The 25,186-nt window shown below is 38.3% G+C and overlaps 1 protein-coding gene across 7 annotated transcripts in view; it reads left to right on the top strand.

The window, feature by feature from the left end:
• Window positions 1-1,290: 1,290 nt before the first annotated feature.
• The window catches only part of LOC106050822 (CUGBP Elav-like family member 2), a 186,560-nt gene continuing 162,664 nt past the window's right edge, over window positions 1,291-25,186 (top strand). For 2 of the 7 annotated variants that reach the window (XM_056034066.1, XM_056034067.1), the window contains exon 1: window positions 1,294-1,417. The gene's annotated coding sequence lies outside the window, so the exon portion shown is untranslated. Of the gene's footprint in view, window positions 1,418-25,186 lie in introns of all 7 variants that reach the window. The other 5 variants (XM_056034063.1, XM_056034065.1, XM_056034069.1 and 2 more) reach the window with 4 other exon arrangements.

The raw sequence follows: 25,186 nt of genomic DNA, 5'->3' as shown, positions 1-25,186 counted from the left end.
CGGAAGTGACCAACCAAAGAGACTGTTATCAACATTAAAAAACATTTTAAAAAGTAGAACATTTGTACTTTATGAACAAATTACTATCGAAATATTATTTTATGAACATTTTTTTTGCCTTTGGTAAAAATGGCTCAAAAGTCTTTCACATGATTTTCACTAATTCTTACTCACAGGACACCCATATGGAAAAATCACTTTTTTCAAAAACAGCCTAAAAAAAGTGACTGTAGCAAGATTCAAAAGCAAACGAATGATTTCTATGAATGTTTCCTAATGAGAAAACTTCCAGTTCTTGTTGATTTGATAATTTGTGGATTCATGTCCAAACATTAGAAAATCACGAAAAGACTGAAAAACATTGATCAGGCTTTAAAAACTGCAAAACTTTGGCAGCCAGATTTAGCTACAAACAAACAAAAAAACAATTGTCAAGGGAGTCCTTGCTATAATTAACTTTAAGACGAAAGAATGAAAGAACATCTTGTACAAACTGCTTGTTATCACAATGTGTCTAGCAGAGCAGATTTTTGGCATTTCGTGGACATTTGTAGATGAGTTTTCGTTAAATAAATAAATTTTATTTAGATTGTGGAAATCTAATATAAATATGACAGAGTACTGAAATTAAAACTTTAAAGATGGCAAGGCAGCGATGCGCAAAAGACACATTGTACTTTCGAACCTTGTAGCAAAACTCAGAGTGAATTGGTCAATGGTCTAGCAAAGCACGTAAAGGATTTATTCATCAGAGACTCAAATGTTTCAAGATAATCTGCTATCTGGTACGCTAGCACACATAACAGATGATTATAAGTTATAATATTCAAATTATAAAGCGTAACTTTGAAAAGAAAGGAATGTTTTTAGGAATGTTCTATTCAATGTGGACATGTGCTAATATGATCAGTTTTAATATTTAAAGATGCTTCCAAAGGGATGCGTTTGACTTGTTGATGTGTTGAGCTCAGATATATGATAGTGCAGCTACAAAGTCTGCAACTCATAAAGGAGAACAGACACACACACACACACAGATTTACTAACACACACACACTGATACACAAATAAATAGATAACAGAAAGGAAACGGGGAGGTGTGATGTAATTCCATGACATTATTTTATTCTACAGTTATAATAGTTTAAAGTCTATTGGTCAATGCTGAAGTATTGCTCTGTATTTTCAATTGCACGGGCTCTACAATCGCCCTACCGGCACCCAGCGCTGCGCGCGTGCGTACACCCCTTCCGCAAAGCCGTGAGAGAGCGAGAGGGAGAGATGGGGGGTAGAACTCACGGACCCCCCTGCCTCCCTTTTAGTAGTGAGTGAGGTAAACAAGACAGTGGGCACAGGAACATTAGTTGAGACGTACATGTCGCAGCGGGGGGAAGCAATGGATTACACTTCTAGCAGGGTAAGTGATGGATAGAGGCACGAGATAACAGTTGCCAGGTCGTAACTTGGAGAATTAAGTTGACTGTGACGACAGATGACATTTAACGCTAAGCTAGAAACTCTTAAATCACTGGACCGTAGCTTCTGTAGCTTACACCACCAACAACAAAATAAATCATTAGTTGCTTTTTAAACATTTTTAATGAAAAGTTTCTTTTTCTTCCCACATAAAAAGTTGTAAGGATGTTTACTTTTTTTTTTATTCCTTCGGTTTTTGGTTTCTTCTCACTCTATTAGACTTACGTCAGTTTAAGTTTATAGGCCTAGTGGAAATTGTATCTAGATCTATATCTCTAAACTTGGTTGGAAATGTAATCTACACGTTGCTGGTCGAGTTATAAACCTCACTATGAGTTTTGTGAGTCAAGAGTTCAAATTGTCATGTGTCAGCAGAGGGTGTCCTGGGTGCGCTATGCTATGATTGGGTAACTGACATGTGTTGTGGAGAAGTAAAGTGCTTTGGTTATTTGTGCTGACACCACCGCATCCTAGTTAACGTTTGGTTGAGTCCAAGATAAGTTTACATAATGGCTCTTCAAAGATGGTATTTGTCTATTATAGGTTGGCTTATTAAACTATTGGACTAGATCTAGATCTAGTCTCATGATAAAAACACTTTGATTTCAGAATGGCACACTGTTATAATCATTCATTCAACTACACCTCGTTGAACTTTCGTGGTTCCATACACGTCACTAATCGAGATCGATATTTTGAATGGAATTATTAATCTCTGGTTGCCTAGGTAATGTGTAGAGACAGGTTGTGAAGGTAAAAAAAAAATGGAGGATGGGGGGTTGTTTACATCACGTGATCTTGTTATGTCATGTGATTAGTGGACGGGCTATTGGGACGAGAGATATTTAATATGTAATAACGTTAATATGATGATAATATTAATACTACTACTACTACTAATAATAATAATAATATATCTTTATTATCCTTGAGTAATTTTGTCATGTGCATTACTGCACATACCAATGGTTTATACTGATAGCAAACGAAACATAAGCTCATATGTGAGATGTGTGGCTGAGAGGCAGGAACCACTTGGCTGCCTGTTAAGGGGGCTTGAATTCGAAACCCGACCCGAGCAGCAGAGGCGTAGCTAGAGACTTGAGGGCCCCGGGGGCTTGACCTTTTTAGGGACCCCTACATTTTGGCATTAGACGTCATGACATGAGATTCGACATCATGTACTTAGTAAATATATGTCTAAATTCCAACTGGTACGCTATATCAGTAAAATTTAATGAATAATACCGTTGTTTATTGGCGAGATAATGCACAAGCGGCTAATTCATTAATTCCTATCGCCTCACGTCGTGCTTTCTGTGCAGCACCAAGGTCATCTATAACATCATCTACAACTCTAGATCAACGCTGTCTGGTATTTGTGACTTTCTAATAATTAAAAAAAAAAACACAGAAGATAATTTACTTAAAGAATTACTCATACAGATTATTGTTAATATTAGTATGAACTGGTTGGCGCTAGCCATCACAACCTTAAGATATATTCTCTCTCTCTCTCTCTCTCCTTCTCTCTCTCTCTCTCTCCTTCTCTCTCTCTCTCTCTCCTTCTCTCTCTCTCTCTCTCCTTCTCTCTCTCTCTCCTTCTCTCTCTCTCTCTCTCCTTCTCTCTCTCTCTCTCCTTCTCTCTCTCTCTCTCTCTCCTTCTCTCTCTCTCTCTCCTTCTCTCTCTGTCAATTCATTTCCCCCTATAATATCTTCATGTCTATTTTTTTGTCTTTCTTTTTGTTTCTTCTTCCTCCTATTTTCTTATTCTCTCTTTTCTCTTATCTTATACAGCTTCTGTTTCTTACATTCTATCTCATTTCTTTTCTTTCTTCTCTCCCTGGCCACACTAGACGTGATGTTACACTTTTCTGGTTTTAATTATCTAACAGTATTTACAACCCAAATCTTTGTATTCACACAACGCTCTCATAGAAACATGTGTCGAATAGTAATTGACATGGTAATCATTAGAATACCAATAACCTTTGAATTGCGTACGATAATTCCCTCTGAAGCTGTTTTCATACTAAAAAGGCGTAAGCCCAGTTTAATCTTAAGATAATTATATTTTTAAAAAATGTAACGGTCAAACAAGAATTTTTAAATGTGTGTCCAATTAAGAAGTTTTTGTTTGTTTTGTTTTTTCTTTCATAAAGATATACATAAACTGTCGAATTTTGAATTACTGGTTCCAGTTTCCTACAACCCTTTTCAACCCATAAGAATTTGCATTCTAATAGGAGGAATTAAAAAAAGAGAGAGAGAGAGAGAGGCTTTCTGGCAAAAATATAAAAAAAAACATTAGCATATCAATCATTTCAATATAGCAAAGCACGAGTTATAAGTATAAACACGGATTCATGGGTTCATATTCAGATAATACCATGAATGGTTATTAGACATCTATTCAAACAATAGTTTAGTGTGATTCATTGGGGAACAAATCAACGGGCGTAGACGGTGGTTAAAGTTATTTCAAATATACATTTTATCTATAGAATGGTAATGTCCAAATTTAGAAGCACAATATTGCAAAACTAAGGGAGACAACAACAAAAAGAGAAGACACAAACCAGATCTGGTCCAAAGAAAACATTCCAGCTGTTTGTGACTTGACTTTCCTTTAGTCTCGTGACCTTGTGTTCAGCCATTTATTGACATACGGCGGAAATGTTGCAGAGCTCAGTAAAAACTGACAGATAACAGGCTTCTGGAAGTTGTCAGCTCCATCTACTAGATTTAGATCAAACATCTACTACATCGAAACATATGTGGGTCTCACACTTTAGATACACACATGAACAATACCGCCCCTCTGCAATGTAATCATTACATAATCTAACACTATCTCTCTGGTAGTCACTAATAGTTTACCGCCCCTCTGCAATGTAATCATTACATAATCTAACACTATCTCTCTGGTAGTCACTAATAGTTTACCGCCCCTCTGCAATGTAATCATTACATAATCTAACACTATCTCTCTGGTAGTCACTAATAGTTTACCGCCCCTCTGCAATGTAATCATTACAAAATCTAACACTATCTCTCTGGTAGTCACTAATAGTTTACCGCCCCTCTGCAATGTAATCATTACATAATCTAACACTATCTCTCTGGTAGTCACTAATAGTTTACCGCCCCTCTGCAATGTAATCATTACATAATCTAACACTATCTCTCTGGTAGTCACTAATAGTTTACCGCCCCTCTGCAATGTAATCATTACATAATCTAACACTATCTCTCTGGTAGTCACTAATAGTTTACCGCCCCTCTGCAATGTAATCATTACATAATCTAACACTATCTCTCTGGTAGTCACTAATAGTTTACCGCCCCTCTGCAATGTAATCATTACATAATCTAACACTATCTCTCTGGTAGTCACTAATAGTTTACCGCCCAAAAAAATACCAAAAACGCCTAAGCTTACGTGAGGGTATATCTGTTACGTCATCCTCCCAGAAGCGTTGCCAAAGAAGCGCGCAATGATATTTTTTGTTTTTCTATTTGTCTACGTCGTTCATTATTCCCTAAAGCTTCTCACGTTTGAATATTTGTGGATTGACATAAAGGTCAAGGTCTAAACGACACAAACGTCCCTCTAAGAATTTTGTTAGCTCCACCATCTAGTTCTCAAACATGGCTAATAGAGAGGCGGCCCCAAGGGGTGACTAGTGAGGCAACTGCCCCATGCCCCGCGCTTTCTTTAGGTGAGCTTTGCGATTAAGAGAATGTTTTGTCACCGTAAACCCATCGTACAAATATTGGTGGCCCTGATATAACACTCGCCCATGGCCCCTGCACTGCTAAGGCCGCCTCTGGCTCAGACATTATATATATTACATATAATAAACGTGAAAGAGAGCAGCTACAGCAGCATTTGTTATACATTCATTCCGAGATAGTTTGTATGTTTCGTTGGGACATAAGCCCCCACATGTTCGCAATGCAGAGCACGCAGACGTCCTTTGTTTATTGACAAGCTAAGTCGACTTTCTCACACTGTGAACTGGGATGTGCTGGGAGGTGCTGGTCTCTGAATGGTGGACTGAAGGCAAACGGAAGATCTTTCCTGTTTTCAATAGACAAAAGACTTCCAAGTGAGTGACGGTCAAAACTCGTGTGTTAGCTTTAGCACTGCATGTTATGAAATGTGTACAAATATACTATTGATCAATGATATACGAATTATCAGTAGAAGTTATCAGCAGAGAAAGATATATTTAATTACAAGTCATAAAATCAAGCTAATACACGCAAGGACATTAAAGGAAAGAAAGTTACATGGTATGTATTGTTTTAAAATGTCAACCAGAAAAACATCAAAACATACTTTGTAAAAAAAAATATACTTTCTTTATACTAGTTAGAGAGCAATAATTTTGCTCTTAATAACTAATTAATGTTAGATTTTTTTTTAAAAAGGAATATTTTTTACCCCCCAACTAGAGTTTTCCCCGTGTGGCCAACGAACTAGTAATTCTTTTCTCCAACGATACACTAACTGTCAAAATTCTAGAAAAATCATTAGAGCCTTTTTCGTGATCCTTGTCTATGTTCGAATTACCCAGGTTCTATAACGGTACGAGTTGAATAGAGATAGTGTAACAAAAAAACTTTAATGTTTAATATTTTAAGTATTAAAAAATCTACATAGTCAAAGCATAAGAAAAATAAGGTTAAAAATAACTAATAAATCAGATACAAAATGAATAAAATATTCAATGATTAATATTAATTATCATACGTTGTGTCTGTGTTGAAGCGATTTAATCTTCTTGTTTCTCTCTCTTTATTTATCATTTTGTATTGCTGACTGTAATTTGAGTAGCTGAATGTTACTCTGACAAAATACTAAAGATACTGCTCATTTTTAAAGCCCCATTGAAAGGAGAACTTTGTTGCCTCTTGGACACCAGGTAGTTGCCCTCTTCCCCCTCCTCCCACGCGTTAAGTATCTCAGCCTGTGTAGATAAACATCGAAGTTATGGGAACGCAATGTCTGGCAGGATTGAACTCCGACAAATAGAGAGACAAGAAGATAGTCTGTTCTTGTTGCTGGCAAAACTTGCCAAGTGCATTAGTAAGTTGTTGACCATGTTTTGTGAGATTGGAATAGAGTTACCAGATCATTCAAAGTTTAACAAAATAAAAAGTTATTTGCTAGAACTAGAGAGAGATGCATCAATACTAAATGGCTGACTGGTTGTGCGCTCTGGACTGTTCTCTCGATGGTAAAGGATTCGAACACTGCCCTCCGCCATCCCCACCCCCCGCCGTCCTGCTGGAGGTTTGGGTTAGGATGCAATCATCTTCAACTTTGATTGAACATCTGAATCATAAAAAACAAAAATGCTTTTAAAGTTTCAAACTATTTTGTAGCAAATGTTGATTTTATTCTTTCTTTCTAGGCATCCCAACTCCCATGCCAAACTGGATCATTTTTATATTCGCCTCTGTTGTCCAAGCTATTAGTAACTGGTTTTGTGCTTGTGATGCTGTTTCAGGTTGTATGGCCGTGTTTGTATCTTGACCCTTGAGTTTGTTATGTATTTTTACAAAGGTCATATCAAGTCACACTGTCTGGTACAAATTATCAATACGTTATTTTTCCCACAGCCATTCTTGGATCAGTTAAAACTGTACACAATTATTAATTGTACCTAACAAAACAAGAATCAATTTTAAAAAATAACCAATAAGTCAATTAGTTATTGATAATTATTTTTTTTTTACTAATGACAATAGAAATTAATCCTTCAGTATTCAGAGTTATAGCTTAATATTTAGGATTTTTTCCCTTTAGGTAATTGTACACGTCATTTCTCCCTCTCCCATTCTCGGATCCAATTGAAACGTTAAACAATTATTTATTGCACCTAACAAAACACATTTTAAAAAAGGACCTATTTGTCGATTAATTATTGGTAATTAATTATTTTATTTCATATCGAAGAAGTCAAATAGCTTCCCATTATTGAGAGATATAGTTGTAAATAGGAGTTCTTCCCCTTAAGCTTTTCAAAAAAATTATATTTACAATTCCCTATTCAGCTTGCAAATTCATGGGCTCAAAATCATGGATGCGTGGGTGGATGCGGCTATCCAAAACTGCTCTAACGATAAATTATATTTGTCTAGAAGACTAGACAATCTTTATCTTGAACAGACTTCGTCTACGTCATGAAAAACTATTGGTAAAAATATTTCAAATAGCACAGATTTATTATTATTGGTTTAGATCTATTACAAATTTAATAACATGACTGATCCAAGCTAATTGCTATACAATTACACTTCAATCAGCTTTGTTTTTCTTTAAATTATTTTTTTTATGTTGTTGTTTTTTAAGTTATTATAGCTCTGCTACAAGTATTCCGAATGTTCTGGAAGAAAGATAAAAACAACTTATCAGCTATTATTGACATGTCCCACTTCCAGACAACTTGTAAAATGTTTAACCTTATCTGATGGACACTTTCCATCAAAGGCGGAGCTGGGTATTCCTCTTACATTTCTGAAGTGAGCGAAACCAAAACCGATGAATTCCGACTTGTCCCAGCCTATCAAGTCCTCATATTTCTCGACAAGTTCTAGTAGTAGTCACGTATCTACTTAGTCAAATTCTTGTTCTATTTATGAACTTAATCTTGTTATCAAAAACGGGCTATCAAATACCTATATCACCTATTGCTATTGCTCTGAGCTTTAACTGAACTTAATGCCATATCATTGCTATCTTACCCCTCGCCCTCCTTCCCACCCCACACCTTGCGCAATCAAACTTGGCGTACGTCAGTGCATACCCATCAATTGAACTCGTAACTCAAAACCTAACCCTAACTCCCAGAACATCAACAACTCTGCTCTCCTTTCGCAGGTAACAAGCTGACTGGAGATGCTCCAAATTAGACGTCTCTAAGGGAAGAGCTAGATTCTATATATACATGGGTTTTTTTCTTCTTTTTCTACGCAAGAGGAAACATTTGATTTCAGTCGTGTAAATAGCAACTAATATTGTTTGGTGATAAGTTGTCTATTAACAGTTATACACAAGATAGGCTTTTTACACATGTGTCGCTTATCACTCAAAGACAATGACAGGAAAAGCAGGACGCCTAGGTCCTGTGTATCGCCCAAATTATTCATTCATAAAACCTAGCAATGAAATAGTCAAAGATGAGAATGAGAGAAAAGAAGTGAGAATAGCAGAGATACAGAATGAGAGAATAGATAGATTAGTACATAGTTAAACATAGATAGATAGATAGATAGATAGATAGATAGATAGATAGATAGATAGATAGATAGATGGATAGATAGATAGATAGATAGATAGATAGATAGATAGATAGATAGATAGATAGATAGACAGACAGACAGACAGACAGACAGACAGCTACTTTGTATTAAAATGCTAATCATCTAAAAGAGATGAGTGATGCTGGAGAAGTAATAGGGTGCACTGACAGTCAGACGCCCTACTCAAATGGCGCCAACACTTTACAGAACGTAGTGGAAAGGTTCTGGTTCTTTTACATGTTTACAATTCTTCTCTTCTCCCAAATGTCATTGCAACAATTCTAAAACAAAAATACATCATAACAACAACTACAGACAAAAAAAGAAGATAGAAGTATCCCGTAAAAAGAAATTATTAAAACATTTTTTTCTAAACCTGAACTCCAATATCAATGACCCCGAGTATGTGGCCGGCGTGGTCAGAAAAACGGCCAACTTTATTCACCCTTCACGTATTTATTTAAGAATGAATTTTAGAATGTGTCTGTGAACTTCAAAATATATTTACCAAAACTATGACACGAGACTTTCTGAAAGGGAGCCAAGCTTTTAGCCGCCTTATCACCTCTATGCCCTCTTTTCGTCGGGAAGCGACTATGGATCATCGAATTCCTGGGCATTAGCTATTAGCAGTTCACCCTCTCTCCACGCAGTTGATGTATTTAGAGGAAAGGGAAGTGTCGATGCAGTTTGGGATCAGCGGCCTCGCAGGCTCTGCCAGGGTGTAGCACTGTGTGCTGCAAACTACCAAAGGGACGCTAGCTCCTGATTTCTCCTCAGGGTTTACTTCAGAAGCCTTTCCCATGTTTGAGTTGAGCTGCAAGGCAGCAGAGGTTTGAATTCAGAGTTTCCCTTCTCCTTAGTGGGTAGCCAGCCATGGCTAGTTTCTCTCTATATGAGTTTGTTGTGGGGGGTTTTGTCTTAAATGTATGTTTGCTAAATGAATAAAGTGACATCACTCAATGAACGAGGTCAGGTCTGATGTTAGCAGTAACATTCAAGTGATGACGTATGCCTCACATAAAAGTGGCTCGCGTGTGTGGATGCCCGATGTGTGCCATATGTTGAAGCCATTACCAGTCGTGGTCTATGCATGCCACCATCGCTCATAGTAAGCCTGGTAACCTAATTACATACCATCTTACAGTTCTACGGCCCGCCTTGCGCGGGGAAAGCGGGGAGGGAAGGGAATCAAAGTAGGGACAGGAACTCTGGGATTAGGTAAACTTTCCGAGAGTTGTCATTGGGAAATCAGATAATCAAATGCGTTCAGTACAACTCCCGAGTCTCAGACTATCGGGTTTCCCCGAGATGTAGATCTAGATCTATACGTGAAGGCGTAGCATAAGGTTTACGTAAGATTACAAGTCTAAACTCCCATTTGTACTTTTTTTTTTTGGACACTAAAATATTTTTATGGTAACTTGTGATAAAAACATAACCTAAAAAATGTTTTGTAATTTTAACTACAGACCTCACTCGACGTCTTGAAAGATATTTCTTCCAAAGCCATTGTTACCACTACTTTTTATAGTATTTATGATTCTATGTTCCCAGTTAACATGCCTACACTAGAGATGAACTGCTCAGTGGTTGCCAGATCAGGCGGGTTTCCGATGTTTATCTATATCTATAAGGATGTTTTCGGGCGAGTATCTTGTTCGGGTCTCTCCATATGGTTAGCTTTTTCTGGTGACATTTCTCTCGAATCTGTTTCACTAGTTTCACTTTTCAGCTGTGTTGTCTCATTCTTGTGTGTCCTGGTCGGAGTAAAAAAAAAATGTGTTAAACCACTAATAATAATAACAGTAATATTAATAATGTCTTTATTATCCTGGAAAAAAATGTTAGATTATATATGATTAAAACATTTGTGGTTTTATTATTCTATTAAGCAACATTCACATTTTGCTTATTTTAATTTATTTATTTCGGATACTTTCATTTAGTTTTCTGTCCTCATTTTAATTTTTTAGTTTCAGTTTACAAACATAGACATACAAATGTATAGACCAGTGATGCCCAACCTAATTCGACGATGCCCAACCTAATTCGACTTGCGGGCCATTTTTATTTCCGACAATCATATCACGGGCCAAATGAACGAAAAGGTACAAAAAAAAGAATTGACATTGACCTGAAATTATTTTATTACAAATCCGTGGATCTAATACACTAATTAATGAGATATTTGAAGTTGTCAGAAAATGGCTTCATTCCACTACTTCAAATAGATCTATGAACAGCATTGTAGCCAGCTTTACAACCGACTCATTTTCTTGTCGCTATTTGGTTAATATTCCCATCAACCTCCACCATCTAGGCTTAAAAAAATTTAACAATCTTTTATTCGCGACTCAAACCAAGAAAGTCGTCAGATTCTTTTTATAAAGCCGTTTATATGTTGTTTTTTTAAACATCCACACATTCTTTACAAATAAAATATGTTGGCTTAATATCCACACACAAAAAAAGTAAAATGAGTACACTCTTCCTGTTAGATTCTTAGATTCTACATTCAGAGTCCATTTCATAAACGCACAAATTTTAAAGGTCATTGACCAATCCATCAGAGAAAATGTGAGGGCCTTAGCATAGTTTTTCTTTGGAGGGGGGTGTTTCTACGCTTTGTGCCGACTTCTCGGCGGGCCGGATTGAACCACGTCGCGGGCCGGATATGGCCCGCGGGCCGTATTTTGGGCATCACTGGGTATAGACTATAAAGGCCAATAAAATAATTCTAATTCGATCAATGATATAGACTATTACGCTTACATTTTGTATTTAGACCTCTTCGTGGTCTTCGTGCTGCTTTCGTCAACATTTTGGAGTTAGGAATACTCTGTGCTTTGGAAAGAGAGTGTTTTCATGAACAATATTTTTACAATAAAAATGTTTGTTTTACATGTTTCGGATGTTCCTTCAGAGTTGAAGATAATTACTTCCTAGTCCAAACCTCCCGCAGGACGACGGGGGATGGGAGCGGGCAGGGTTTGAACCCTCAACCATCGATAAATCTGAACGACAGTCCAGCGCGCAAACCGCACGACCAGGCAGCCATCCAATACCTTTATTCAAGTCAGAAATTCGTGGAACCTGGATCCAGGAACCTGGACAGTTGATCTAAAAAAAACGGCTCTAACGATTTGCTTAGAAATTTAAAAGTTGATGTATATTGTTGAGAAAAGACTTACAATTTCGTTGGCCACATTAGGGGAAAACTCTAATTTGACCGCTACATTTTTTCAATGTAAAAAATAAATAAATGTAAATTTGGCTACTAATTAAAGCTAGGTCTAGATCCAACGTCGGTTTTGAAAGGACTATCGCGTTCTTGAAAGGAATATCGAGTTCGGTAATTTCCGAAAATAAGGTTTTATTGATTCGAGAGTATAATAAATAAATATTCATGAAAATGTTTATGAAAATGTTGAGCATTGTCTTCTAATTCTAGATTTTAAGGTAGATCTTTGCTTCAATTGTAGATCTAATGTCCATATAATGAACATGCCAATAAAAAATCGCACAAGTATTCTTTGCCCGCTAGCCGAATAAAAAAAATCGAGTCGCGATTGAATCAAATATTTTTAAAAAAATTTTTTTACATTATTTGATTATATTTTATGTTTTATAGTAGGGGTATTGGGTTTTTTTTAATAAATATTTTAAGTGTTTGTCTTGTTTGTGATCGCTATCGTTGTTCTACTTTAATGTTAGCTAGTTAGAGCTTGAACTTAGGATCTAAATATTCGTTCCAAAAATCTAGCTGTTAGCAAGCCTTACTCAGCGTTGTACGGGGCTAAGTTTTATTACTGTGCCCGTGACGGTTTGATGATGTGTGGGACCAGTGTTGTGACCGTCGTGCCGAACTAGAATGCCGGAACTATAAACCCTAACCCTAAGACCCTAACCCTTTTCTCTGTTTGCCTATTTTCTTTTTTTTTCTACGAGGGAGCCTCCACGAGTATAAGGGCAAGAAAGTCCTACATACACCATTAACATGAAACAGGATTTCATTGCCAGTAAAAATTAAAAGTAACGTGTATCATGTGGCCAGCACAACGACCAGCCGCCTTTACTTTCCCCAGCTAATGTCAGGTAGAGCTGGGTGGACTCAGAGGCGCCCGAAGATCCGGAAGTTAAAAATGCCAGCATTCACCAGGATTCGAACCCCGCTCCCCGGATCGGAAGCCAAGTGATTTACCGCTCAGCCACCGCGCCTCCTTCATTTCCATTGGTTGATGTTATTTCAAAGTAGTACGCACTCCAATGTTACAGAAATGTCTCCTCTCTTTGTCTGCGTGTAGAAAATCGTGCAATTGTCACTTTGTTAATAGCTCTAATTAGAGATAGGCTAGTAGATATAGAGCCTCAGCCTAACCTTGGTGTTTGATATTTGACTTGGAGGTCCTAGGCGGGTGGCTAGTTTGCCTATGCCTAAGCGCCTATGCGCTTCAAGTCAATAACACAGAAGTGTGGGTCTTCCAAACATCAATGGGACATGTCAAGAAAGACTCACTATGAAACCATAGCAATCCTTTAGGTCTATACATTTACTTCTAATGTATAGGATCCTGTATCAGTCAACATTAACACATACGTCTGGGCGGGGAAGGGGAATAAGATGGTAATTGCAGCAAGGTAAGAAGATGGATCTGTGTACCAAGTGTCAACACTTCTGGCACGGGGATTACTGCACTAATTAGCACAAATTAATCAGTTTATGTAAGCTAGGGTGAGAATGTGTATGTGTGTGACTGTATATCTCTCTGCGTGTGTGCGTGCATGTGTCTGTATATGAAAATAATACGTTGATTGTTTAGCAGGCCATGTAGATAAATAGAACTCTAAAACATTGCTCCTTGACTTCTCTCTCTTTCACCTTTTCTATTTCTTTCTAATTTCTACTTTCTTTCACTGACTTTCATTTCTAGTTTATGTCTCTTTCTTATGCTTTTTCTTTCTATCGCAATTTGTTTTTCTGTCTGTCTATTTTCCTTTTTTATATTTCTATTTATTTTATTTATTTTCTTTTCTCTCAATTCTTGTACTTATTAACAAGTTCAATATAGTGTAAACCGACTAGTGACATGCAACACATGACCGAATGATAATCACGTCGTTACATCAAGTAGACAGCAGTCGTCATTATTTAATGAATCTCTCCATACCTCACACCACACAGTGTCTGTGTGTGTATCTGTGTGTGTGTTTTTCTATGGTGAGGGTGAGAAGAAGTTAGCGATTAGTTGGCGGCTAAGCAGTGTGAATGATGCAAGATAAGTGGGGCACTGTCTTGGGTACGCCAGACGAGTCCAGTGTAAAGACGTGTTTTTGTAGTGAGTTAGATTTTGTTCAAAATACCATTTTTATATTATGACTAAAGTCTAAAACATTGATTTCATTTCATCTCAAGTTGTCTCTATTGTACTGAAAAGTTACTTTTTTTTTGTTCCTAAAAGTTATTTTTAAGTTATTTCAAGTTCTACACGTTAACATAGAATACGCCCACGGAGGTTTAGTTGTCTACCAGCAGTTCGGTGCATCAAGTCAACGACCGACAGCAACACTCATCCCACACTCTCACCCCACACTCTCACCCCACACTCTCACCCACACTCACCCCACACTTTCATCCACACTCTCACCCCACACTCTCAGCCACACTCTCAACCACACTCTCATCCACACTCTTATCCACACTCTCACCCACACTCTCACCCCACACTCTTATCCACACTCTCACCCACACTCTCACCCCAAACTCTCACCCAAACTCTCATCCACACTCTCATCCACACTCTCATCCACACTCTCACCCACACTCTAACCCATACTCTCACCCACATTCTCACCCACACTTTCACCCACACTCTCACCCACACTCTCACCCCACACTCTCACCCACACTTTCACCCACACTCTTACCGACACTCTAACCCCACACTCTTACCCCACACTCTCACCCACACTCTCATCCACACTCTCATCCACACTCTCACCCACACTCTCACCCCACACTCTCATCCACACTCTCACCCACACTCTCACCCACACTCTCACCCCACACTCTCACCCACACTCTCACCCACACTCTCACCCTACACTCTCACCCCAAACTCTCACCTAAACTCTCATCCACACTCTCACCCACACTCTCATCCACACTCTCACCCACACTCTCACCCATACTCTCACCCACATTCTCACCCACACTTTCACCCACACTCTCACCCACACTCTTATCCACACTCTCACCCACACTCTCACCCCAAACTCTCACCCAAACTCTCATCCACACTCTCATCCACACTCTCATCCACACTCTCACCCACACTCTCACCCATACTCTCACCCACATTCTCACCCACACTTTCACCCACACTCTCACCCACACTCTTACCCACACTCTCACCCCACACTCTCACCCACACTTTCACCCACACTCTTACCGACACTCTAACCCCACACTCTTACCCCACACTCTCACCCACACTCTCATCCACACTCTCATCCACACTCTCACCCACACTCTCACCCCACACTCTCATCCACACTCTCACCCACACTCTCACCCACACTCTCACCCCACACTCTCACCCACACTCTCACCCCACACTCTCACCCACACTCTCACCCACACTCTCACCCTACACTCTCACCCCACACTCTTACCCCACACTCTCACCCACACTTTCACCCACATTCTCACCCACACTCTCACCCCACACTCTCACCTACACTCTCACCGACACTCTCACCCCACACTCTTACCCCACACTCTCACCCCACACTCTCATCTACACTCTCATCCACACTCTCATCCACACTCTCACCCACACTCTCATCTACACTCTCATCCACACTCTCATCCACACTCTCACCCTCACTCTCACCCACACTCTCACCCACACTCTCATCCACACTCTCAACCACACTCTCACCCCACTCTCTCATCCATACTCTCATTTCACGCTCTCACCCCACACTCTCACCTACACTCTCACCCACACTCTCATCCACACTCTCACCCCACACTCTCATCCACGCACTCATCCACACACCCATCCACACACTCATCCACACTCTCACCCCACACTCTTACATCACACTCTCACCCCACACTCTCACCCCACACTCTCACCCCACACTCTCACCCACACTCTCATCCCCACTCTCACCCCACACACTCATCCACACACTCATCCACACACTCATCCACACTCTCACCCCACACTCTCACCCACACTCTCACCCCACACTCTTACCCCACACTCTCACCCCACACTCTTACCCCACACTCTCACCCCACACTCTCAACCATACTCTCAACCACACTCACCACGCTCTATGCTACTTCTTCTCATCAGCCACTCATCTTTACTGGCCCACCACTTTGTCCCCCACCCTCAATCACTGCTATTACTTGAACAGGTGCTAAAAGTAAAATGACTGAAAGCATGCAGCACTAATATGTCAAGCATCACTATGTGTGTGTGTGTGTGTCTTTGTCATCTGTTTGTGTGTATGCAGGTGCACAAGATCGTGTACTAATTGATCAAACATTGATTAATTTTGTTGGTCACATGATGCCGTAATATACCAAGAGAGCCTTTTTAAAATTGAGCTTTTGAGCCGCCGTATCAGAACCGCACGGTGATAGAAATCTAATATCACGTAGAGAGGACATGAACACAAGCTATATAACTTTAAAACCTGGCTAAATGAATTTTATGTGTGTGGTGGTTATATATATTAGAATGTAAGGAGTATGTATGTATTTATGTCTTTTATAGAAATCAAAACCGTTGGACCAATCTTGTTCAAACTAGGGATGAACGTTCCTTAGATAAAAGCGGTAATATTACGATTTGGAAAGTTGTCTAAACAAAAAGTTTATAGGTCAATGAGGCATCATCACGACATAGATTTTAACTATTACATCAGCATTTTATTATACAACAAAACAAAAAAAAAGGAAAAGAAAGAAAGAAAAAAGCACGAGCAAAGCCGGGTAAAACATAGCTAGTATATATACATCTCAAAGTATATGTACTATGATTATAGATAGAACTATTCCTATGTCCGTTTGTTCGAAGGAAGGTTCGAAGGTGTGTCTTTTTTTCGCGACATTATATGAGTTACATAGAACGCCATGTCCTGGCAAGGAAGATCCAGACCATGCCAGCGAAGGGAAGAAAACTTTTTGTTGAATGGCGGAAATTGATTTTTTTTTCTTTTACTATCAGCAAATAGTTTTATAGCATGTGACATGTCATCCAGCAAGATAAGTGTGTGTGTGTGTGTGTTATTGTGCTTTGACAGTCTATACGTGTGTGTTAAATGTCAGTACCATAAATAATGGATGCGCTTAAGTGAGAGCAAGAGTGTGTGTGTGTGTGTTTGGATTGATTGGGATTATGTAATGTGCTGGTTTCATTATTTACTAGACACTAAAAGTATTAGCAGCTCCAGTCCACGTTCTATTTGTTGGAATCAGTTCCTTGACGTTTGAATCAGTTCCTTGACGTTTGAATCAGTTCCTTGACGTTTGAATCAGTTCCTTGACGTTTGAATCAGTTCCTTGACGTTTGAATCAGTTCCTTGAGGTTTGAATCAGTTCACGTTTGAATCAGTTCCTTGACGTTTGAATCAGTTCACGTTTGAATCAGTTACTTGACGTTTGAATCAGTTACTTGACGTTTGAATCAGTTCCTTGATAACGTTGTCTGTTTGAAAGTGTGGGGTTCTATTTAAGTGTGTGTATGTGTGTACGTTTGAGTATGTATCCACACACACGAGACAGGACCTGATGGAACTCACTCGAGGTCTGAAGATTGGAACAGAATATGAATAGGAGTTAATAAGGTGTGATAAACAAACCCCTTCAAGTTTTAAAGTCAAATCATGTCCACAAGCTTGACAAAATGACCGAGCCCTCAAATAATTTACCATCCTGCTCGCATACGAATTAAATATTATCTATGGCAGTCTCTATTATCGAACAGATCTGTCTTGTAGTGCCTACATCTTATTCTCAACGCTGAATACTATACTATTAATACTCGATGTTTATTGAAATGGCTGTGTTCTGTGGAATATAGTACTAGTAATTGAAAGTGTTTGGGCTATTCAAAATATGATGTTAATTTAAAGGAGCTAGCATTATTTGTTTATTTGACAGTTAGATATTTTTTAATTTTGTTTCAAGTCAACTATAAACATATGCAAGACTATTTGAAATGAAATCAGCATTATTCAACATAAAAAAACGTATTATATCGGAAGGAAAATTAATATCATAAATAAATTAGATTTTAAAAAATATTCGACAAATAAATTAATGTAAATACTTTGTTGTAACAGCTCTGTAGAGATTTATAGTGACATTATCCATGTTTACTATTAACTGTACAAAGCATTAGGATCAAACAAGAACATACATTTGAAATACTATTTAGCCTTTATTAGACCAATATTAGGATATGCATTCTCTGTTGGGAACCCCTCAACTCAAGAAACATAAAGTTACTACAACAGACGCAAAATAGAACCTTGACATTTATAGATTACAAGCAGGGCCTCAGAACTGTAAAGAGACGAAAGCTGAGCTGGTTCAGTCATGGACATGGTTCACCGTCAAAAGTCATTCTTCATGGTACAGTGGAGGGAGAACGAAGAAAGAGTCGTCCAAAGCTGGCTGGAGAACTTGCATAAAAGAATGGACCGGTCTTCTCTCTTCTCTCTGCTTAGAACAGCTGCTGATTGGGAAAAGTAGAGGGATTTGGTTAGTCGAACTGTCACAGCACCCCCCTGGGATGAAAGTCAAGGGACAGATGAGAGGAAAGTACACATCGGCTACGCCCTTCTCCAGACTATATTGTTTATTATGGCTGGAACTCACACACACCCTTTTTGGATTTTAATAACAGGCCACATTTTAGCTCGTGAAATTTCATTCCCGCTCTCTCTCTCTTTCCTTCTCTCTCTCTCTCTCTCTCTCTTGTTCGCTCTCCGGAACCCCCATTTTGTTATTTTAACCTGCGCATCGTAATTTCTCCAACATAGATTTTTGACTTGATTTGGAAAAACCCGCTTCAAACACATACACACCTACTCGTTAATTCTAGTTTCACTTTCTCTTATCAAAATGTTAGTCCTACGTACATTCTATGACTTTTCTTCGGCTTCTCAATTTAAACTATAGTATATTTTGACCGTGACCCCCCCCACACACACACACAGTGACTCACACAGTGACACATACAGACAACCGCTTCAACTTTCTGTTCATTTTGATTACAACTTTTTAAGCATTCTCCCATTGATCGACTATTCAGCACGATTCAGGCCTAGAGAACAAAAAAAAAAAGAATTTTTCAAAGGCCTCAAGTGAAGGCTACATTCTCGTTCCCGACTCTACATTTATATGTATTGTGTTCTCTTAATGGAAAGAAATATCGATTTGGTTTTATTGTGTAATTTTTTTAACCCCTTTTGAAAGGAGCGCAATGACATTAGTTCCAAGTCTATTAGGCTACTAAGATGCTATTAGGATTAGTTTTTTAATGTTATTTCTTGAAGCGGAAGTGACGTAAGGCAAGTTTAACGAAAGTTCACTTGGGGTCAAGAAATAATGTACAGGAAGTCCAATTTTTTGACAATTTTCGTACTATCTTGTTAATGATAGATAGATCTAGCCGCCTTTTGGGGAAATACCGAAAATGAAATATTAGTGGTCGTCGCGTTGCGAATATGTCAAAACCGATTCTTAGCTAGCGTCTCTAATTAACTGGCACAACTAGATTAACACAAAAAGTAGCGTAGGACTTAGTTATCTTCTCTTTTGAAGGAAAGTCTGTAATTCAGAAGATAGGATAAAGGTTATTAGAAAACAAAACACACACACACAATGAAGAAAAATAAACTTGTTCTGTGCATTGTTTGTATATATGGCTGTGTTCAGAGTTTCTTAAAGCAGTTTGACAAATGAAGATGAAAAGACCTAACAGCAAAAAGTACCTTTGGCTAAACCGTTTCACAGGAGAACAATGGGGGAAACCCAGAGACAGCTGCAGAAATAAAACAGTTCAGTAAATAAAAGGTAAAAGAAGAAACACAATTAGATGAGAAAATCATTCTGATTGTGGTTAATGATCACTTAATTAAACAAAGCTGTTAATGACGTCTTATTTTAAGTATTTTTAATGCTAATGACCCATGACGTTAAAGTTATACGATGTTAAGGACCTACGTTAATTACTTTTATTGTAAATACTCGATGTACTTCACAGTAAGCCGAGGAGCGAAAGAGATCTAAAACAGATGAAATGTTTCTATCGACTATGTTTGCTTTCTAGTTTTGGTATGTCTATTTATATCCCTTGTGGAAAATATTATCGAAGTAGCTAATAAGTCGACCAGGCCGGCCAGCAAGTATTGATCTATTTATACAATACATTCTTGATTTCTTTTAGCTTAGCTAATATATATATGTGTGTTTATACCTGTGTGAGTGTGTGCGCGCAGTAGCGTTTCAAACAAGTTTGTGTCCCACACATCCAGGGCCCCTCTAAGGCAGTAGTCTTATCTCGGCTTGGGCTCAAAACAATAACAGACTGTTTTTTAAGAGCAGTAAACTTTCAGAGGTGACAAGGCATACGTACCTCACATTTGAAAGATACTATTAATGGACTGTGGACACGTAACAGAGTGCCCACCCATTGGCGCCACCCTGCTGACTGGATGGTCGAGAAGTATGCGCCTATGAAACGACTACGATATTCCACAATATAATAATCTCATTCCCCTACACCCACTGCCGCCTGGGATGGTGACGCTCCAGAGTGTAGACTTCCTTGAAATCTTTTGATAAAATGACACTTGTTATTACGTAGGCACCTTGCAGACTCATTGAAGAGCTTTGGCAGCTTAGTCACAGTACAGCGGCTATTCTCGCTGAACTTAACAATGTCAAGGACACTAGATTAAATTTTAATGTTGCCAGTGAAAGAGTTACAAACAGAAGAGCTTAGAACATTTGATGCTGCGGAGCTAAAAGGGAACAAGATTTATCATCTAACTTGAAAAAGACAATTCCTACATTCTGTACATCGGATACACACTTTTTTTCGCCGCAGAATAAAATCTGTAACAATAACTGCATGAAATAACTGAAATGATTCAAACATGAAATGTTGTTTGACAATGTAAACATTAGAGAGCATTAAGGCACATTTAAACGTCATTTGTATTGAATATTTGTTTCGAGTCATATGGAGTGTGACGTTTTTGTGTTGGTTGGGGGAGAGGGGATGTAATTGAATACTTTCTGTTAGATTTTTTTTCTTCAGATAAATAACAAAAAAAACCTGTTGAAAAGAAATGGCCCCTTCATATCAGCTTGGTATTCTGCCCTAGTTATCAATTTTCTTTCAGACTCCAACACGATCTCAATGGTTTCATTTTAGTCCTTATTATCGGTTAATCAAGGAGGATGTGAACTTTTCGACACTGTTACTCGGACCAATATACGACTCAAATAGTAGCCAGGTCACTGTTTTAGATCCACTAGTAACTTTGTGATTTAATATCACTAATGGACAAATCTTTCTTTGTAAACTTTATCTGTTACTGGCTACTGTATTTCGTCGAGGCATTATTAGCATGTGGCCTGTGTCTCTAATACTCTCATATAGACTAGCTTTAGTCCGTGGACTCTCTCCGGGGCCTTCTTCTTGTGGACTTCTAACTCTGCAGCTAATAATATATCTGGTATTGATCTGTATTAGTCAATAGTCAATATCACTATCGATTTGTTCGCAAAATTTTAAAATTTCCTTGTATGAATGAATTAAATCTTATGTAACTATTGCAATGTGTTTTCAATTAGACAGACATACAGACAAACAGACTCTGCTAAAAAAATAATCAAATGGAGGTGATGAAAAACAAACAAATAACTGAAAAAAAAAAAGTTGGTATGAAGACACATAACGAACAAGGTATAGAACATCCCTGGCGCCCCTTCACCGCCACTGCCAACAGATCAATAAATAGTGGCACCAAACTAAAAATCTATTAATAGTTTTACCTTCTCAAATGTAAAGGTGTATATCCCCGTCAGGGTGGTCTCTATGTGCAGGCGACTCTTTGCGCTAGCCTTGTGTTGTCTGCTTGTTAAGAGTCCACGCTCTTGTAAACAAAGAGAGATGTCATTCTTTTTGTTTCAATTTGTTTCTCGTACACTTCTTGACATTGATCAAAGTTGTATTTGTTGTCTACAGTTGTAGATCTAGACTCCTCCCAATCACTGGACTGTTACAAAGCAAAAGTTTTCTGTTGTCATTTTGTGCACAAAACAAACGGATACAAAAATTGTCCAAAAAAGAAGAAATCTGAATTTGTTGGTTTCCTGGGTTGTTTTGTTATTTGTATGTTAGACTGTCAAATAAATGTCCGAGGATGCCAGGCGCATGGTTGTCATGGCCTGTAGGCAACTCTCCTTGTGTTCAAATTTGTACTAATTTATATTTGCATAACAAAAGGCACCAGTAAGCAAGATAGCGACAGAAATATTGTATGTAGTGTCTTGATGACTCTCCAGCGTTCGGGTGTCACAGCATTGTTTGAGAATCACTGTGACATGAAGAGACTCGTGTTCACTAGAAATACTTCGCGTTCAATTCACGTGTGAAGGATCGCAGCTGAATCTGGAGGGTCGCATGTTAGTTGCTACTTGGTCCGCAGTCAGGAAGGACATAGATTGCGTCAAAGTTGGAGATTTGCATTCACATTTCAATGTTTGCCGACATACCTAAGACGCGCGCACAAAAATCTAAATTAACATCTAATAATTGACCAGTAATAGCAGGAGTTACACCGGGACGGCTCCCCATCCGCTCTCCCCCCGGTATGCAACTTGTCCTGAGTCCGACTCCTTCATAACATTATCACCTGAAGCCTATGGAAAGTTTTAGCTTGGATATATAGATCTTCATGTCTCAATCAACACACACACACACACACACATTTTCTCTTTCTTTCTCTTTTAAATCTCTCATTCTTTCTCTTCACGGTTCTTTATCACTTCCTCTCTGTTTTTCTCTTTTTTTCCTGTTGCTTTTATTCTCTCTCACCTCTCTCTCTCTCTCTCTCTCTCTCTCTCTCTCTCTCTCTCTCACACACACACACACACACACACACACACATTTCTTCCTCAGTGGCGTAGCATCCATGGCGCGAAGGGGTTCAATGAACCCGGGCCCACGGCCATTAGGGGCCCACAGCCTGATATTACTGTATTGTACAATTTGTACAGGGGGGGGGGAGGGGAACGACAAGAACAATTAGGTCTATAGGGATAGTCCTGAGAGTCACGAATTACAATTTTGATACAGCTGCTAATTATTCAATTTTCTTAAAGCTTAATCTGTCTTAATTTTGTTTTGTATTTAAAATATTGTGAATTAAATCGTTATTATTTTACTAATGATACTTTAACATAAGTAAGATCTTAACTGTATTTCTAAAATGTTTAGTAGACTCTCAACTGTCACGATTGTTATGTTTCTATTACTATTAAATCCGACAAAGTTGAAACTGTTAAATAGTGTAGACCATTCTATCAGAACGACTGTGTCCCGGGAAGTCTTCATCACATTGTTTTGTTGTCTTCTGTAGTGGGTAAACAAAATTAATGCAATTAGAACAGAACAAAAAAGGGAATGAAATCTAAACAAACAAAAAGAAAATAATTAAATATTTATCAAGCCAGAGAAACATCCGAGTGTTACATAGGAATCGTTAAAATTAAATATGTTTGTGCTATTGCAATGAATGAGGAAACTGATTTGGGGCGAAAGTTTATAACAAAGATCTAGAAGATAGAGAGATGTCTAAATGAATGGAATAGTGTCTTTCACTGACCAATGCTTGGTATTTGGTTGAAACTTGGTTCATAGCTCTAAAGTAAGTTAACTATATTTATACAAAAGCCTCAGAAAATTGTTATAAATATTGACATTTGGCAGGAACTCAAAGCCCCACAGATTCAAAAAAATGAAATAATAGACCCGTTGGGCAATGCAGTTCTGGCAAAATACCTGGTACTATGGGACATCTATTCCGCACCACATTTCACTTTCATTGGTGACAGCGCTCAGACAAATAAAAAGTTGATCAAATTAGTTTTATTTTGTTTATATACTTTTCAGTGATCTCCGATAACGGAACATCCAAAGAAATGTCAATTAGATTGTCATTTCTAGGTTACCATACTTGTGAGAACCAGACGTCTGCAAAATAGGCTGAACAAATGCTACAAGTAATTAAAAAATCCCCATTTCTCCTTAAATAAACTTCGAGGCTAAAGCTATGATGGTGCTTCCAATATGGAGGATACTAGAAAGGCCTTTGGGCATTGTTTCATCAAAAGAAGCTGCTCGCACATTTAGAAATAGATGCACTGGTTTCTTACTTTGCTACTTAAAAGGCCAGAAAAATGTTAGTCAATAAATATTCCATCTATTTACAGTTAACTAATGGACGTTTAACTCGATACTAGTTTGTATCAATGTTTCAAACACCTTGAAGTGTTTTTAGGAATGTCAATGTGTAGAATGGGAACTAGATCTTATCAAACATTTCTTTTTAGATTTAAAACACCATGAATTCGTTTCATTCTGTGTTAGTGTTCCGCTTTAAACGTAATAAGATTATTCTACTCTAGTTGTATTGGAATGTCTTTTGGTAAATATACCGATACATTCAGATTACTCGATGATTTTATCACACATTACATTCATCTTATTGGGTTAGGGGGCCCACCAATATATTCTTGAGCCCGGGCCCACGGCGGGTACCTTGCTACGCCACTGCCCTCCCCCCTCTCTTTCTCTCTTCATCCGAAAACAAAAATACATTAGAGCAATAATTCAATAAGTTCTCCTCCATTATCAACGAAACCTATTTCTGTCTTGCTAGTCCCCTGGATACATGTTCTAGACATGTCAATCACTCGCCGGATCACATTTCTTAAACGCTTGTCCACTAGTGTGAGAAGCAATCAATCTCTAGGTCGACTGCAAGTGATACCTGAGCCTAACAATGTGATAACCCTCTCATTCGTCAACTTGGCAATATTTAGATCTAATGTCTATACGACCTGGCATGGAGCATTGATCTCTAGCAAGGGCTGGTAGGAAAGCCAATCAATAGTTGATGTGTCCCCAACTAGACCTGCACATAAAACTCGGACCTAGATCAGTTATTTACTAGACATCCACAAGGGAAAACTCTAAAAAAAAAAAAAACACTATTTCCTGTATTTTATTCATAGACTAGCATTAGGTTTTATTTGTTAATGTACATTAGTACTTTACAAAAATTACCTATT

The sequence above is a fragment of the Biomphalaria glabrata genome, chromosome 6 (assembly GCF_947242115.1).
Source record: "Biomphalaria glabrata chromosome 6, xgBioGlab47.1, whole genome shotgun sequence".
Lineage (NCBI taxonomy): Eukaryota > Metazoa > Mollusca > Gastropoda > Planorbidae > Biomphalaria > Biomphalaria glabrata.
This window is presented reverse-complemented; position numbering and strand designations above follow the sequence as displayed.